The sequence below is a fragment of the Oryx dammah genome, unplaced genomic scaffold (assembly GCF_014754425.2).
Source record: "Oryx dammah isolate SB20612 unplaced genomic scaffold, SCBI_Odam_1.1 HiC_scaffold_28, whole genome shotgun sequence".
NCBI classification, from domain to species: domain Eukaryota; kingdom Metazoa; phylum Chordata; class Mammalia; order Artiodactyla; family Bovidae; genus Oryx; species Oryx dammah.
Window position 1 is genome coordinate 23,441,777 of NW_024070212.1, and position 15,216 is coordinate 23,456,992.

A 15,216-nucleotide genomic window follows, 5' to 3' on the forward strand; every position below is an offset into this window, starting at 1 on the left:
TGCATATGTTCACTCTACTACATAGTGACATATTTATTTGCAGATTTATATTCCCATTAGTTATCCTTAGTACTTACATATTTCCCCTCATATCTTTACAGAAGCACTTGAGGTGGCATTTCATTATTGTCTTAGTTTGCATTTCCCTGATTAATAGTGAGATTGTACAACCTTCCAAATGTACAACAGCCATCTGGATTTCCTCTTTTGGTAAGTATCTGTCATTTTTGTGTCATTATATTTGGATTAATCTCAAGTAAACAAAATATGACTGTTAATTTTTAATCTTATTTAACAATTTCTTTTAGGTAAGTGTAGGCAACTTATATGTTCTGTGATTATAAATGTATCCCAGCATTTCCTTTCTTGATTAAACACTTCAAGGAGTTATCAATGTTATTAATATTTTAAAATAATTATATGTTTTTTTTTCTTGTTCATTTACCCAGTGACGGCCAACTCTTTGCATCCTCATGGACTGCAGCATGCCAGGTCTCCTTGTCCCTCACCATCTCCAAAGGTTTGCCCAAGTTCATGTCCATTGCATCGGTGATACAACCCAGCCATCTCATCCTCAACAATTATATGTTGGTTATAGACAAATTTGGTGAAAGTTGGTAACTTAAAAAAATCAGTTTTCAATTCATGAATATGGGATATCTTCCCATTTATTTGGACCTCAGTAATGTTTTGTTGATGAGGATGTCCTGAGAAATCTGTATGCAGGTCAAGAAGCAACAGTTAGAACAAGACATGGAACAATCGGCTGGTTCCAAATTGGGAAAGGAGTACATCAAGGCTGTATATTGTTGCCCTGTTTATTTAACTTATATGCAGAGTACCTAAAATGCCGAGCTAGATAAAGCATAATCCAGAATCAAGATTGCCAGGAGAAATATCAATAACCTCAGATATGCAGATGACACCACACTTACGACAGAAAGCAAAAAGGAACTAAAGAGCCTCTTGATGAAAGTGAAAGAGGAGAGTGAAAACCTGGCTGCAAACTCAACATTCCAAAAACTAAGACCATGGCATTTGATACCATCACTTCATGGCAAATAGATGGAAAAACAATGGAAATAGTGACACACTTTATTTTCTTGGGCTCCAAAATCACTGCAGATGATGACTATAGCCATGGAATTAAAAGATCCTTGGAAGAAAGCTATAACAAAGACACATTACTTTGCCAACAAAGGTCCATCTAATCAAAACTATGATTTTTCCAGTAGTCATGTATGAATGTGAGAGTTGGACTATAAAGAAAGCTGAGCACCAAAGAATTGATGCCGACTACAAGGAGATCAAACCATTCATTCATAAAGGAAATCCATCCTGAATTTTCATTGGAAGGACTGATGCTGAAGCTAAAACTCCAATATTTTGACCACCTGATACAAACAGCTGACTCATTGGAAAAGACCCTGGTGCTGAAGAAGATTGAAGATGGGAGGAGAAGGTGACAACAGAGGATGAGATGGTTCGATGGCATCACCAACTTGATGGACATGAGTTTGAACATGCTCTGGGAGATGATGAAGGACAGGGAAACCTGGCGTGATACAGTCCATAGGGTTGCAAAGAATTGGACATGACTGAGCGACTGAACTGAATGTTTTGTTAGATTGCTGCCCAGTATTTACTTATTTTTTTATTTATTTGGCTGTGCTGGGTCTCCATTTCAGCACATGGGATCTTCATTGCATCACGCAGGATCTAGTTCTTCAACCAGAAACCAAGCGAGGGCCCCTTGCATTTGGAGCACGGAGTTTTAACCACTGGAACACCAAGGAAGTTACCACCCAGTGCTTATTTCTGATGCTACTGTAGATGATATTTTACAATTTTTACCCAGATAATCACAATGGTATAACCACTCACCTAGAACCAGACATCCTAGAATGTGAAGTCAAGTGGGCTTTAGGAAGCATCACTACCAACAAAGCTAGTGAAAGTGATGGAATTCCAGTTGAACTATTTCAAATCCTAAAACATGATGCTGTGAAAGTGCTACACTCAATATACCAGCAAATTTGGAGAACTCAACAGTGGCCATGGGACTGGAAAAGGTCAGTTTTCATTCTAATCCCAAAGAAAGGCAATGCCAAAGAATGCTCAAACTACTGCACAATTACACTCATCTCACACTCTAGGAAAGTAATGCTCAAAATTCTTCAAGCCAGGCTTCAACAATAAGTGAACCATGAACTTCCAGCTGTTCAAGCTGGTTTTAGAAAATACAGAGGAATCAGAGATCAAATTGCCAACATCTGCTGGATCATCGAAAAAGCACAAGAGTCCCAGAAAAACATCTATTTCTGCTTTATTGACTATACCAAAACCTTTGACTGTGTGGATCACAATGAAGTGAAGTAGCTCAGTTGTGTCCGACTCTTTGCAACCCCATAGACTGTAGCCTACCAGGCTTCTCCCTCCATGGAATTACCAGGCTCCTCCCTGCACGGGATTCTCCAGGCAAGAATACTGGAGTGGGTTGCAATAAACTGTGGAAACTTCTGAAGGAGATGGGAATACCAGACCACCTGACCTGCCTCTTGAGAAATCTGTATGCAGGTCTGGAAGCAACAGTTATAACTGGACACATAACAACAAACTGGTTCCAAATAGGAAAAGGAGTACGTCAAGGCTGTACACTGTCACCGTGCTTATTTAACTTCTATGCAGAGTACATCATGAGAAATGCTGGGCTGGATGAAGCACAAACTGGAATCAGGATTTCTGGGAGAAATAATAACCTCAGATGTGCAGATGACACCACCCTCGTGGCAGAAAGTGAAGAGGAACTAAACAGCCTCTTGAAGTTGAAAGAAGAGAGTGAAAAAGTTGGCTTAAAGCTCAACATTCAGAAAACTAAGATCATGGCATCTGGTCCCATCACTTCATGGCAAATAGATGGAGAAACAGTAGAAACAGTGGCAAACTTAATTTTGGGGGCTCCAAAATCACTGCAGATGGTGACTGCAGCCATGAAATTAAAAGACACTTGCTCCTTGGAAGAAAAGTTATGACCAACCTAGCAGCATATTAAAAAGCAGAGACATTACTTTGCCAACAAAGATCCGTCTAGTCAAGGCTATGGTTTTTCCAGTAGTCATGTCTGGATGTGAGAGTTGGACTATAAAGAAATATGAGTGCCAAAGAATTGATGCTTTTGAACTGTGATGTTGGAGAAGACTCTTGAGAGTCCCTTGGACTGCAAGGAGATCCAACCAGTCCATCCTAAAGTAAATCAGTCCTGAATATTCATCTGATGCTGAAGATGAAACTCCAAAACTTTGGCCACTTATGAGAAGAGCTGACTCATTTGAAAAGACCCTGATGCTGGAAAGATTGAAGGTGGGAGGAGAAGAGGAAGACAGAAAATGAGATGGTTGGATGGCATCACCGACTCAATGGGCATGAGTTTGAGTAAATTCCAGGAGTTGGTGATGGACAGGGAGGCCTGGTATGATGCAGTCCATGGGGTAGCAAAAAGTTGGACATAACTGAGCGACTGAACTGAACTGAATTGAATTGCTCTTAGGAGCTAGAGGTAAGTTCAGTTGATATCTACATAGTCATCTTATAGAAATTCCTTTACTAGTAATGGCTTTCCTTAAATTAACTCATTGATTCAAATTATAGGTTTGCTAAAAATATAAAACAACATCATTTATGAATAAAAGCAGTTTTGATTCTTTCTTTCCACCTTCATCCTTTTACTTCTTTTTCTTCTCTTTTTATACTGGAGTACAATGGTGAATGGCAGTAGTGAGAGATACTGTTGCTTTGTTTTTGACTTCAGGGTGAAATTCTCAATGTTAGAACACTGAGAATACTAACTGTAGAGTTTCTGTAGATGATCTTTATCAGATTAAAACTCTCCCTACTCCTAGTTTGCTGAGATCATTTAACATAAACATAAGTTGAGTTTTATTAAATGCTTGCATCTACTGAGATGAATAAGTTCTTACCCCTGCTTTCTTCTGTTATTATATTAGTTGTTTTTCTAAGTATTAAGACAAGCTTGAATTAAACAAATCCCATTTGGTCATAATGTATTATACTTCTCATATATTGCTTTTTTATTGATTGCCTGACAAGTTTGGGCCCTAAAATACTATGTGAGATTCAGTTTTACCCTGAAGAGATTTCAAAGCTATCTTTTGAGACTGTTGCCCCATGCAATTTCAAAATATGGCAATAATTTTGAGTCTTCCACTGTGATAGAACTTCATCTCCTAAGTCCTTAAAGACAACAGAGATTTCATTATAAAAGTTTGTAGCCCAAATCCCTAGCTTCCTCTGCTGTTTCAGAACTCAAGTATCTTCTTTGGAGAAATGCCTATTTAGTTCTTTGGCCCATTTTTTGATTGGGTCGTTTATTTTTCTGGAGTTGAGCTGCATAAGTTGCTTGTATATTTTTGAGATTAGTTGTTTGTCAGTTGATTCATTTGCTATTGTTTTCTCCCATTCGGAAGGCTGTCTTTTCACCTTACTTATAGTTTCCTTTGTTGTGCAGAAGCTTTTAATTTTAATTAGATCCCATTTGTTTATTTTTGCTTTTTTTAATTTTTTTTTAGTTTTAAAGGTCTTTTTTTAAAATTTATTTATTTTTTATTTTACTTTACAATTCTGTATTGGTTTTGCCATACATTGACATGAATCCACCATGGGTGTACATGCATTCCCAAACCTGAACCCCCCTCCCACCCCCCCTCCCCACAACATCTCTCTGGGTCATCCCCGCGTACCAGCCCCAAGCGTGCCATATCCTGCATTGGACATAGACTGGCAATTCGATTCTTACATGATATTATACATGTTTCAATACCATTCTCCCAAGTCATCTCACCCTCTCCCTCTCCCACTGAGTTCAAAAGTCCGTTATACACATCTGTGTCTTTTTTGCTGTCCTGCATACAGGGTCATCATTGCCATCTTTCTAAATTCCATATATATGTGTTAGTATACTGTATTGGTGTTTTTCTTTCTGGCTTACTTCACTCTGTATAATTGGCTCCAGTTTCATCCATCTCATCAGAACTGATTCAAATGTATTCTTTTTAATGGCTGAGTAATACTCCATTGTGTATATGTACAACAGCTTTCTTATCCATTCATCTGCTGATGGACATGTCCTGGCTATTATAAACAGTGCTGCGATGAACATTGGGGTACATGTGTCTCTTTCAATTCTGGTTTCCTCAGTGTGTATGCCCAGTAGTGGGATTGCTGGGTCATAAGGTAGTTCTATTTGCAATTTTTTAAGGAATCTCCACACTGTTCTCCATAGTGGCTGTACTAGTTTGCATTCCCACCAACAGTGTAGGAGGGTTCCCTTCTCTCCACACCCTCTCCAGCATTTATTGCTTGCAGATTTTTGGATCGCAGCCATTCTGACTGGTGTGAAGTGGTACCTCATTGTGGTTTTGATTTGCATTTCTCTAATAATGAGTGATGTTGAGCATCTTTTCATGTGTTTGTTAGCCATCCGTATGTCTTCTTTGGAGAAATGTCTATTTAGTTCTTTGGCCCATTTTTTGATTGGGTCGTTTATTTTTCTGAAATTGAGCTGCAGGAGTTGCTTGTATATTTTTGAGATTAGTTGTTTGTCAGTTGCTACATTTGCTATTATTTTCTCCCATTCGGAAGGCTGTCTTTTCACTTTGCTTATATTTTCCTTTGTTGTGCAGAAGCTTTTAATTTTAATTAGGTCCCATTGGTTTATTTTTGCTTTTATTTCCAGAATTCTGGGAGGTGGATCATAGAGGATCCTGCTGTGGTTTATGTCGGAGAGTGTTTTGCCTATGTTCTCCTCTAGGAGTTTTAAAGTTTCTGATCTTACGTTTAGATCTTTAATCTGTTTTGAGCTTATTTTTGTGTGTGGTGTTAGAAAGTGATCTAGTTTCATTCTTTTACAAGTGGTTGACCAGTTTTCCCAGCACCACTTGTTAAAGAGATTGTCTTTACTCCATTGTATATTCTTGCCTCCTTTGTTGAAGATAAGCTGTCCATACGTGTGTGGATTTATCTTTGGGCTTTCTATTTTGTTCCATTGATCTATATTTCTGTCTTTGTGCCAGTACCATACTGTCTTAATGACTGTGGCTTTGTAGTAGAGCCTGAAGTCAGGCAAGTTGATTCCTCCAGTTCCATTCTTCTTTCTCAAGATTGCTTTGGCTATTCAAGGTTTATGCAAATCAAGACCACAATGAGGTACCATTTCACACCAGTCAGAATGGCTGTGATCCAAAAGTCTACAAGCAATAAATGCTGGAGAGGATGTGGAGAAAAGGGAACCCTCTTACACTGTTGGTGGGAATGCAAACTAGTACAGCCACTATGGAAAACAGTGTGGAGATTCCTTAAAAAATTGCAAATAGAGCTGCCTTATGACCCAGCAATCCTACTGCTGGGCATACACACCAAGGAAACCAGAAATGAAAGAGACACATGTACCCCAATGTTCATCGCAGCACTGTTTATAATAGCCAGGACATGGAAACAACCTAGATGTCCATCAGCAGATGAATGGATAAGAAAGCCGTGGTACATATACACAATGGAGTATTACTTAGCCATTAAAAAGAATACATTTGAATCAGTTCTAATGAGATGGATGAAACTGGAGCCGATTATACAGAGTGAAGTAAGCCAGACACATATACTGACACATATATACGGAATTTAGAAAGATGGTAATGATGACCCTGTATGCAAGACAGCAAAAGAGACACAAATGTATAGAATGGACTTTTGGACTCTGAGGGAGAGGGAGAGGGTGGGATGATTTGGGAGAATGGCTTTGAAACATGTATACTATCATGTAAGAAACGAAGTGCCAGTCTATGTTCGATACAGGATACAGGATGCTTGGGGCTGTGCATGGGGATGATCCAGAGAGATGATATGGGGTGGGAGGTGGGAGGGGAATTCAGGATTGGGAGCTTGTATACACCCGTGGTGGATTCATGTCAATGTATGGCAAAACCAATACAGTATTGTAAAGTAAAATAAAGTAAAAATAAAATTAAAAAAAAAAAAAAAGAACTCAAGTACCTTGCTGGAAAAATTGGTCATGTGTTTCAATCCTTTTGAAATTGTAGAGTTTAAATATATAATGCAGGCAGGCGATTTTCAACTGAGGAGAATAAATAAATTATGTGGAAAGGAATCATTTTCTATCAGACAGTGTAGAGATATTCCTGACCAGTGTATAGCCTGTAAACTCTGTCTTTAAGCCAGAGAAATGAAAGGAGGGGCTGAAGGATGCCAATTCAGGTACTAGATTAATTTAAATGCTATTTTATCTCCAGCACTTGTTCTAATTGTCTCCTCCTAAACACTCAATACCTGCATTCATAATGGCTGGCCCTAGGGACTCGAAACAGCTCACTGTCCCCACTGAAAGGAAATGAAAAATCAACTGATGTTAAACAGACCTCCTTTAGCAACTACAGCCATCTAATAAGCACTGTATCCAGCAGTGTGATTAATGATTTTTTTCCCTTTACATTTAAGAGCAACGTGTTTCAGAAAGTAGGGGAGAGAAAAAGAATGAATACGGGGATGAAGAAGAGAGAGGGCAGAGATGCAAAAGTGAAAAAGAAAAAGAAAAACTACAAGTGAGAGGAAAGGGAAGAAAACAATTTCTCAGTATGAAACAGAGTTACCCAGAATTGTATTTCTCCTAATATAAAGGATTACACCTTTAACCTATGTAAGAATGCCAAGTTACTTACTTTCATCTTATCTAAATGATACACTCTACTAAAAACGATAAAGAGAAAGCAAAACCAAAAGAGGCTCTGTATCAGCCTACAATACTTTTGTTTTCATCTGTTCCTAATCTCAAAAATGAATGAAGCTTCACTACTATACTTTATAATTGCACATTAATGGCTTTAAAATTTAAATTCATTGGGAGGGGCAAGGAATTGAGAGAAGTGCTATTCAGCACATTGATATTCCTCTAAGCTTTCTATTTCATATACACATACATATATTAATATATATTGCATCATATATGTTATATATATGATATATGATGTATGTATATTTATCTAGTTAGCTAGCTGTGTATAAATAGATATAGATGTATTATGAGGAATATAAGATTGTAATATCCACCTCCTCATTTATTGACATCGTTAATTTTCCAAATCTGACTGCTTAGGCCAATGTCTGCTCTCTCCTTCACTTCCTCAAACATGTCAAGTGGTTCTACAACATGGAAAAAACTCCTGCCAGGGATTTATGCATTATGAAGTGTGTTCTTTTCTTTTTTTTAAATCAACCTCAGCCTAGGTTAAAGATATAAAAGCTATTTCCCTTCTTCATTTTAAGTACCTACTCTGAACTTTCATGTACTGAATTCTCAACAGCTTCCCATAATGCTGTAAATATCCCATTAATATGAACTCCATACATTGGGGTCTGAGTGTTGAGTCATGTATGACAAGAGAGCATTTTGCAGAGGAACCTGGTGGAAAGGGAGGGGGAAGCTATTTAGGGGTATTTTGTGTAATTAAGGTTTGAAGCAGCCTGCAGCCACGAGTCAAACATTTGTGCACATGAGAGAATAAGCCGATTTGCTTGGCTGAGGCAGAAAGTAATTGTGGGTTAAAGATCAATCATAAATAAGAACAAGAATGCTGAGAGATGTTGATGGACAATCTTAAAGGCCCATATGAAGCATTTGTAATTGACTTTTTTAAAAAAGACAAAAGAAAACCATGTAAATTTCTGAAAGCCTATCAACAGATCAAAGATGAGATTCATGCTTACCAGTCAAAGCCCTGGAGTATAACTTGATCAAAATGTTTGAGAAGGAAGTCTTTCTACTGTATAAATGGCAGACAGAAGGGGCAGACAGCTGGCAAGAAGGATGATTTGTAATATTCTAGGTGCCATATGATTAGAGAAGATTCAGACTAGACTATAGACGAGAATGAGTTGGAAACAATGGCTCTGAAAGGTTTTTCACATAAAGAAACAGGAGGACTTAGAGACACACTAGTCACGGAGGTGCTGGAGGAAGTAAGCTGTAACACTCCAGGTGATGTGCCAGAAGAACAGGATGGTAGAATGCCATTGATGGGGACAGAATGTTGGGAAGGAATGAGAGTCCTGTCTAAGCTGCAGTATCAGTTTCCTTGCCACCTCTTTATTAATGCAGGTTTTATGACACAGGTGTAATAATTAATCCAAATGGCTAGCAGATGTGGCTATGCATCTTTGGGCATACTGGCCTCCAGTCTCCCAATCAGCAAATTCTCAAGCTAGGCCAAAGAAAATTAAAGAAAATAAATTCTGTTGAGATATTTATGGAGGCCACCTGGATTGAAATTTGATGGCTAAGAACTTGCCTGGGTGCCAGGCAACTCAGGAAAGGTCAGAGCCCCTGGAGCAATAGGGCTTGGGGAGCCAAAGAACAGAAATAGAAGGGGGGTGTTCAGTCACATTTCTTTTCAAAAAGATTAAAACTGCAGTTTTACTTTTCAGGAAAAAGCATTGCTAAAATCTTTCCCTGTGTGCACTGGAGAAACCTGCCTCGTCACATGACAGGGTCCCACCATATTCTTGCATTGCTCTCTCTACTCTAGCTGAACCAATCAATCAGTGAGGGTTTTGTTTACATAAATAGATCACATCACTTCTTTGATTCATGCTCTTAAATTATCACCTTCAATATAGTTGCTAACTAGTCTCCCTGACTTCAATCTCTTCCTGCTCATCATAGTAATTATTCTAAATTATAGCTTTGAACATATACTTTGTCTGTTTTAACTTTTATTACTTCCTCTTTGCCTACTGAATCAAATCTAAATCCCTTTGTCTGCTATTACAGTCTCTATATAAGTTAGACTCAGTTTATCTTTCTAGTCTCACTATATACTACCAATATCTCTTCTACTTCAGTCTTTTGTCCAGATAAATTTATTAGTCTCTACTCTTCAAAATAATTCTTGCTCCTCTTATGCTGTTTACACAATGCTTGAATGACTGTGAACTCCTTTTTTTTTCCTCTACACCTGTTCAAAACCATAATCTCACACTTTATGGTCAACTTACAGCCTACTTCCATTCTGTCATGAAAAAAAACAGTTTAAAAGAATGAAGTTAGTGGACGTATTATTTGACAGAAATAGAATTAAACCAGAAACTAATACTAATTAAACAAGAAACTAAAACTAATACAAAAAAATAACAGAAAAATCCAACTACTTGAAAGCCAAACAACTTTCTTTTGAAGTCTCAAAAGAAAATTTTAAATGTTGAACATAATAAAATTAAAAATCCATCATATACAAAGTTGTGGGATATAATTAAAGCAAAGTTAAAAAGAAAGACTTCAAGTCACACTAATTTTCCATCTGAAAAATTAAGGGAAAAAAAAGCGTTAACTCAAAGCAAGCAGAAGAAAAAAACTATAGACCAGAAATCCACAAAACTGTAAACATAAAAACAATGGGAAAAAAAAATCAATAAAACCAAAGTCTGGTTCTTCAAAAAGAACAATAAACTGATAATGAAAGTGAAAGTCACTCAGTCATGTCTGACTCTTTGTGGCCCCATGGACTATACAGTCCGTAAAATTCTCCAGGCCAGAATACTGGAGTGGGTAGCCTTTCCCTTCTCCAGGGGATTTTCCCAACCCAGGGATCGAACCCAGGTCTCCTGCACTGTATGCGGATTCTTTACCAGCTGAGCCACAAGGGAAGCCCAAGTATACTGGAGTGGGTAGCCTATCCCTTCTCCAGGGGATCTTCCTGACCCAGGAATCGAACTGGGGTCTCCTGCATTGCAGGGGGATTCTTTACCAACTAAGCCATCATGGAAGCCCCGATAAACTGATAAACCTCTAGCAAAAATGAGAACACAAATTACCCATATCACGAATTAAAGAGGGGATGTCACTATGACAGGTGGGAAGAGGGCAGGATATAACCTTTAAAGAATGACATGATGGCAAAAACTGGTTAGAACCAATTAGGTCCAAGATCCTAGAAGATTCAACTTCCAGTAGATTTTGAAACTCATTATACACTCACTGTAATACATTAGGATTCTAAATAACTCACCCACAGACACCAAGACAATTCCAAGGCTGACCAAAAAAGGCCAAAAAGTGGGTGGTGGCCCAATCTCTGAAAATCTCCACCACTTTCTCCCAAATAATTAAAATAATCCTCACATTTGTCAGCCTATGAAATTACCCAGCCCATAAAAAACACCTCATATTTCATGGCCACTCTCACCATAAAGCAGACACATTACTTTGCCAACAAAGGTCCGTCTAGTCAAGGCTATGGTTCTTCCTGTGGTCATGTATGGATGTGAGAGTTGGACTGTGAAGAAGGCTGAGCACTGAAGAATTGATGCTTTTGAACTGTGGTGTTGGAGAACTCTTGAGAGTCCCTTGGACTGCAAGGAGATCCAACCAGTCCATTCTAAAAGAGATCGGTCCTTGGTGTTCTTTGGAAGGAAAGATGCTGAAGCTGAAACTCCAGTACTTTGGCCACCTCATGCAAAGAGCTGACTCATTGGAAAAGACCCTGATGCTGGGAGGGATTTGGGGCAGGAGGAGAAGGGGACAACAGAGGATGAGATGGATGGATGGCATCACCGACTCGATGGACGTGAGTTTGAGTGAACTCCAGGAGATGGTGATGGACAGGGAGGCCTGGCGTGCTACAATTCATGGGGTCGCAAAGAGTCAGATACGACTGAGCGACTGAACTGAACTCAACTGAACACTCTGTCTATGGAGTGTGTAACTCTAAATAAATCTGCTTTCCTACTTAGTTCTCAGGGCAGAGGCCCCTTACTTGCCTGCTTGTTTCCCTTACAGATGTCCTATACTAATAAATCTATTTCTTTCCTATTACTTTTCCTCTTGCTGAATTTCTTCTGTACTGAGTCATGAAGAACCTGAGTTTCAGTAAGTCCTGATACTAGGTGAGTGATTTTTAACTAAAAGTCAGTAGGTTCAAGCCCCAATCTGAGTTTTGACTGGGTTCAAACCCCATCTGAGGTGTGACTGGGTTAGAGTTCTAATTCCAAGGTGTCTGGTTTCATCACCATACACTCCACAGATTAAAAAAAAAAAAATCTTACAAATTTATGTACATAAATTCAATAGCACAGAAGAAATGAACCAATTCCTTAAAAACTACTACATTAGTTTTCTGTTATTTTGTAACAAATTACAGAAAAACTAGCAGCCAAAAAGCAATATAACATCATCTGGCTGGGTCCTCTGCTTATGGTCTCACAAGGCTACAATTGAAGTGTTTTGGGTTGGTCTCAGCCTACTGATAGTCATGGTATAAGCTACAAATGCCTGAGGGATCCTACCTGAGCCTGTACTATTTGTGATGAGTCATCACAGACACTTCCCTTTTCAGAGTAAATTTTGTGGCTGGACCAGAACTTGAGGTCCTTATGATTGTTAAGACATACTGCAGCAACAACCATGGGGTAACTTTGAAAAAACAACATTCGTTACTCACAAGTCCTGGAGGGTATATAGCACACTTGGGGCCCAAGAGAAAGGTTGAGTAGAAAAAAGGATAAAGAGAGAGGGCACAGACCTAGAGTTCTGCCTTACTGGGATTTAAGTTAGGGTGCATAAAATTTCACAGGTTCACTATTTACTGGTGAATTTAAAACATTAAACGTGTGTGCTCAGTCGTATCTGACTATTTGTGACCCCACAGACTGTAGCCTACCTGGCTGCTCTGTCCATTGAATCTTCCAGGCAAGAATACTGGAGTGGGTTGCCACTTCCCATTCCAGGGCATCTTCCTGACCCAGGATCAAACCCATGTCTTTTGTGTCTCCTGCACTGGCAGGCAGATTCTTTACCAAATGTGCCACCTGAAAGTGAAAGTGAAAGTGAAGTCACTCAGTCGTGTCCGACTCTTTGCGACTGGTGGACTGTAGCCCACCAAGCTCCTCTGTCCATGGGATTCTCCAGGCAAGGATACTGGAGTGTGTTGCCATTTCCTTCTCCAGGGGATCTTCCTGACCCAGGGATCGAACCCAGGTCTCCCACATTGCAGGCAGACGCTTTAACCTCTGCACCACCAGGGAAGCCCAATGTGCCACCTGGGAAGCCCAAAACATTAAGAACAGGAATTAAAGCATAACAAAGGGAAAGCAAGCAGCCAGTCAGTTGGTCAGCTATCTAAATCTGATAACTGAGGTCCTTATGACTACAGAGCTATCTAAAACGGGGAACTTTATGTGTAGAATGGCATGGCTCTTTATCTAGGTGGGTAACTGCAGAGTACATCATGCGAAATGCCAAGCTGGATGAGGCACAAGCTGGAATCAAGACTGCTGGAAGAAATATCAATAACCTCAGATATGCAGATGACACCACCCTTATGGCAGAAAGTGAAGAGGAACTACAGAGCCTCTTGATGAACATGAAAGAAGAGAGTGAAAAAGCTGGCTGAAAACTCAGCATTCAAAAAATTAAGATCATGGCATCTGGTCCCATCTTTATGGCAAATAGATGGGGAAACAGTGACAGACTTTATTTTCTTGGGCTCCAAAATCACTAGATAGTGACTGCAGCCATGAAATTAAAAGGATGCTTGCTCCTTGAAAAAAAAAGCTATAACAAACCTGGACAGCACAATAAAAAGCAGATATATTACCTTGCCAACAAAGGTCCACATAGTCAAAGCTATGGTTTTTCCAGTAGTCATGTATGGATGTGAGAGTTGGACTATAAAGAAAGCTGAGCCTTGAAGAATTGATGCTTCTGAACTGTTCTATTAGAGAAGACTCTTGAGAGTCCCTTGGACTGCAAGAAGATCCAACCAGTCAATCCTAAAAGAAATCAGCGCTGAATACTCATTGGAAAGACTGATGCTGAAGCTAAAGTTCCAATACTCTGGCCACCAGATGCAAAGAGCTGACTCATTAAAAAAGACCCTGATGCGGGGAAAGATTGAAGGCAGGAGGAGAAGGGGATGAGAGAGGATGAGCTTGTTGGACAGCATCACTGACTCACTGGACATGAGTTTAAGCAAGCTTTGGTGATGGACAGGGAAGCCTGGTGAGGTGCAGTCCATGGGGTTGCAAAGAGTTGGACACAACTGAGTGACTGAACTGACTGAACTGTCAACATGTTCATTTGAGATGGATGTCTTTGAAGTGGATGCCTCAGCAAACAAAAGCTTAATCAGGCCTTTAATTACAATCCAAACAGCTAATTGTCAGGCACTTGCATCACACAAAATGTCAAGCGGGCATTATTCTCATCTGGATGCTTGAATAAGGAAGGAAGACTATGCTTCCATGCTCATTCAAGCTGTTGCCACAATTCGTTTCCTTGTACCTAAATGACTGATGGCTCTGGGTTTTGATGACTGTTGGCTAGTGGCCACCTTTGGGTCAGACATGTCACCACAGTTCCTAGAGGTTGCCTGCAGTCCCATGCCACAGAGGTTTCTCCAACATGAACATGTACATAATTCAGCCCATATGGAGAATCTCTAGAAAAAGCCTACTAAGATGATGTTATGTAACAATGTCATTACAGGACTGACAACCTTTGCTTGATAAGGCAGCTTAATTATGGGAGTGATACCTTATTGTGTTTACCATATTCTACTGGTTAGATGCAAGACACAGGGACTGTCTACACTTGAAGGGAGTAGATAACATAAAGGTGTGAACATCAGGAGGCAAGCAGAATTGGGGGCCACCTTATGGTCTGTGCGTGAGTGCGTGTGTATCTGACTCTTTGTGACCCCATGGACTGTAGCCCTCCAGATTCTTCTGTCCATGAGATTTCTTAGGCAAGAATACCAGAGTGGGTCGCCATTTCCTCCTCCAAGAGATGTTCCCAACTCAGGGATGGAACCCTCATCTCCTGCATTGGCAGGGTTCCTGCATTACCACTGCACCACCTGGGTATGTCTTATGGTCTGTCTGACACAACAGTTACAAGTTACTAAAACTCACTGAAGGGAAAATAACCTAAATAGCCCTATAGCTGTTTTTAAAATGGACTCTGTAGTTTAAAATCTTTTAATAAAGAAACCTCCAGGTCCCCAGGCCCAGATAATTTTACTGCATTGAGTAAACATTATGAAACACTGATATTAAACATTAAAAAAAAAATTTCAGCGAACTGGGAACAGAAGAAACTTGCTTAATGTGAGAAAGAACATCTAAAAAGAAACTCCT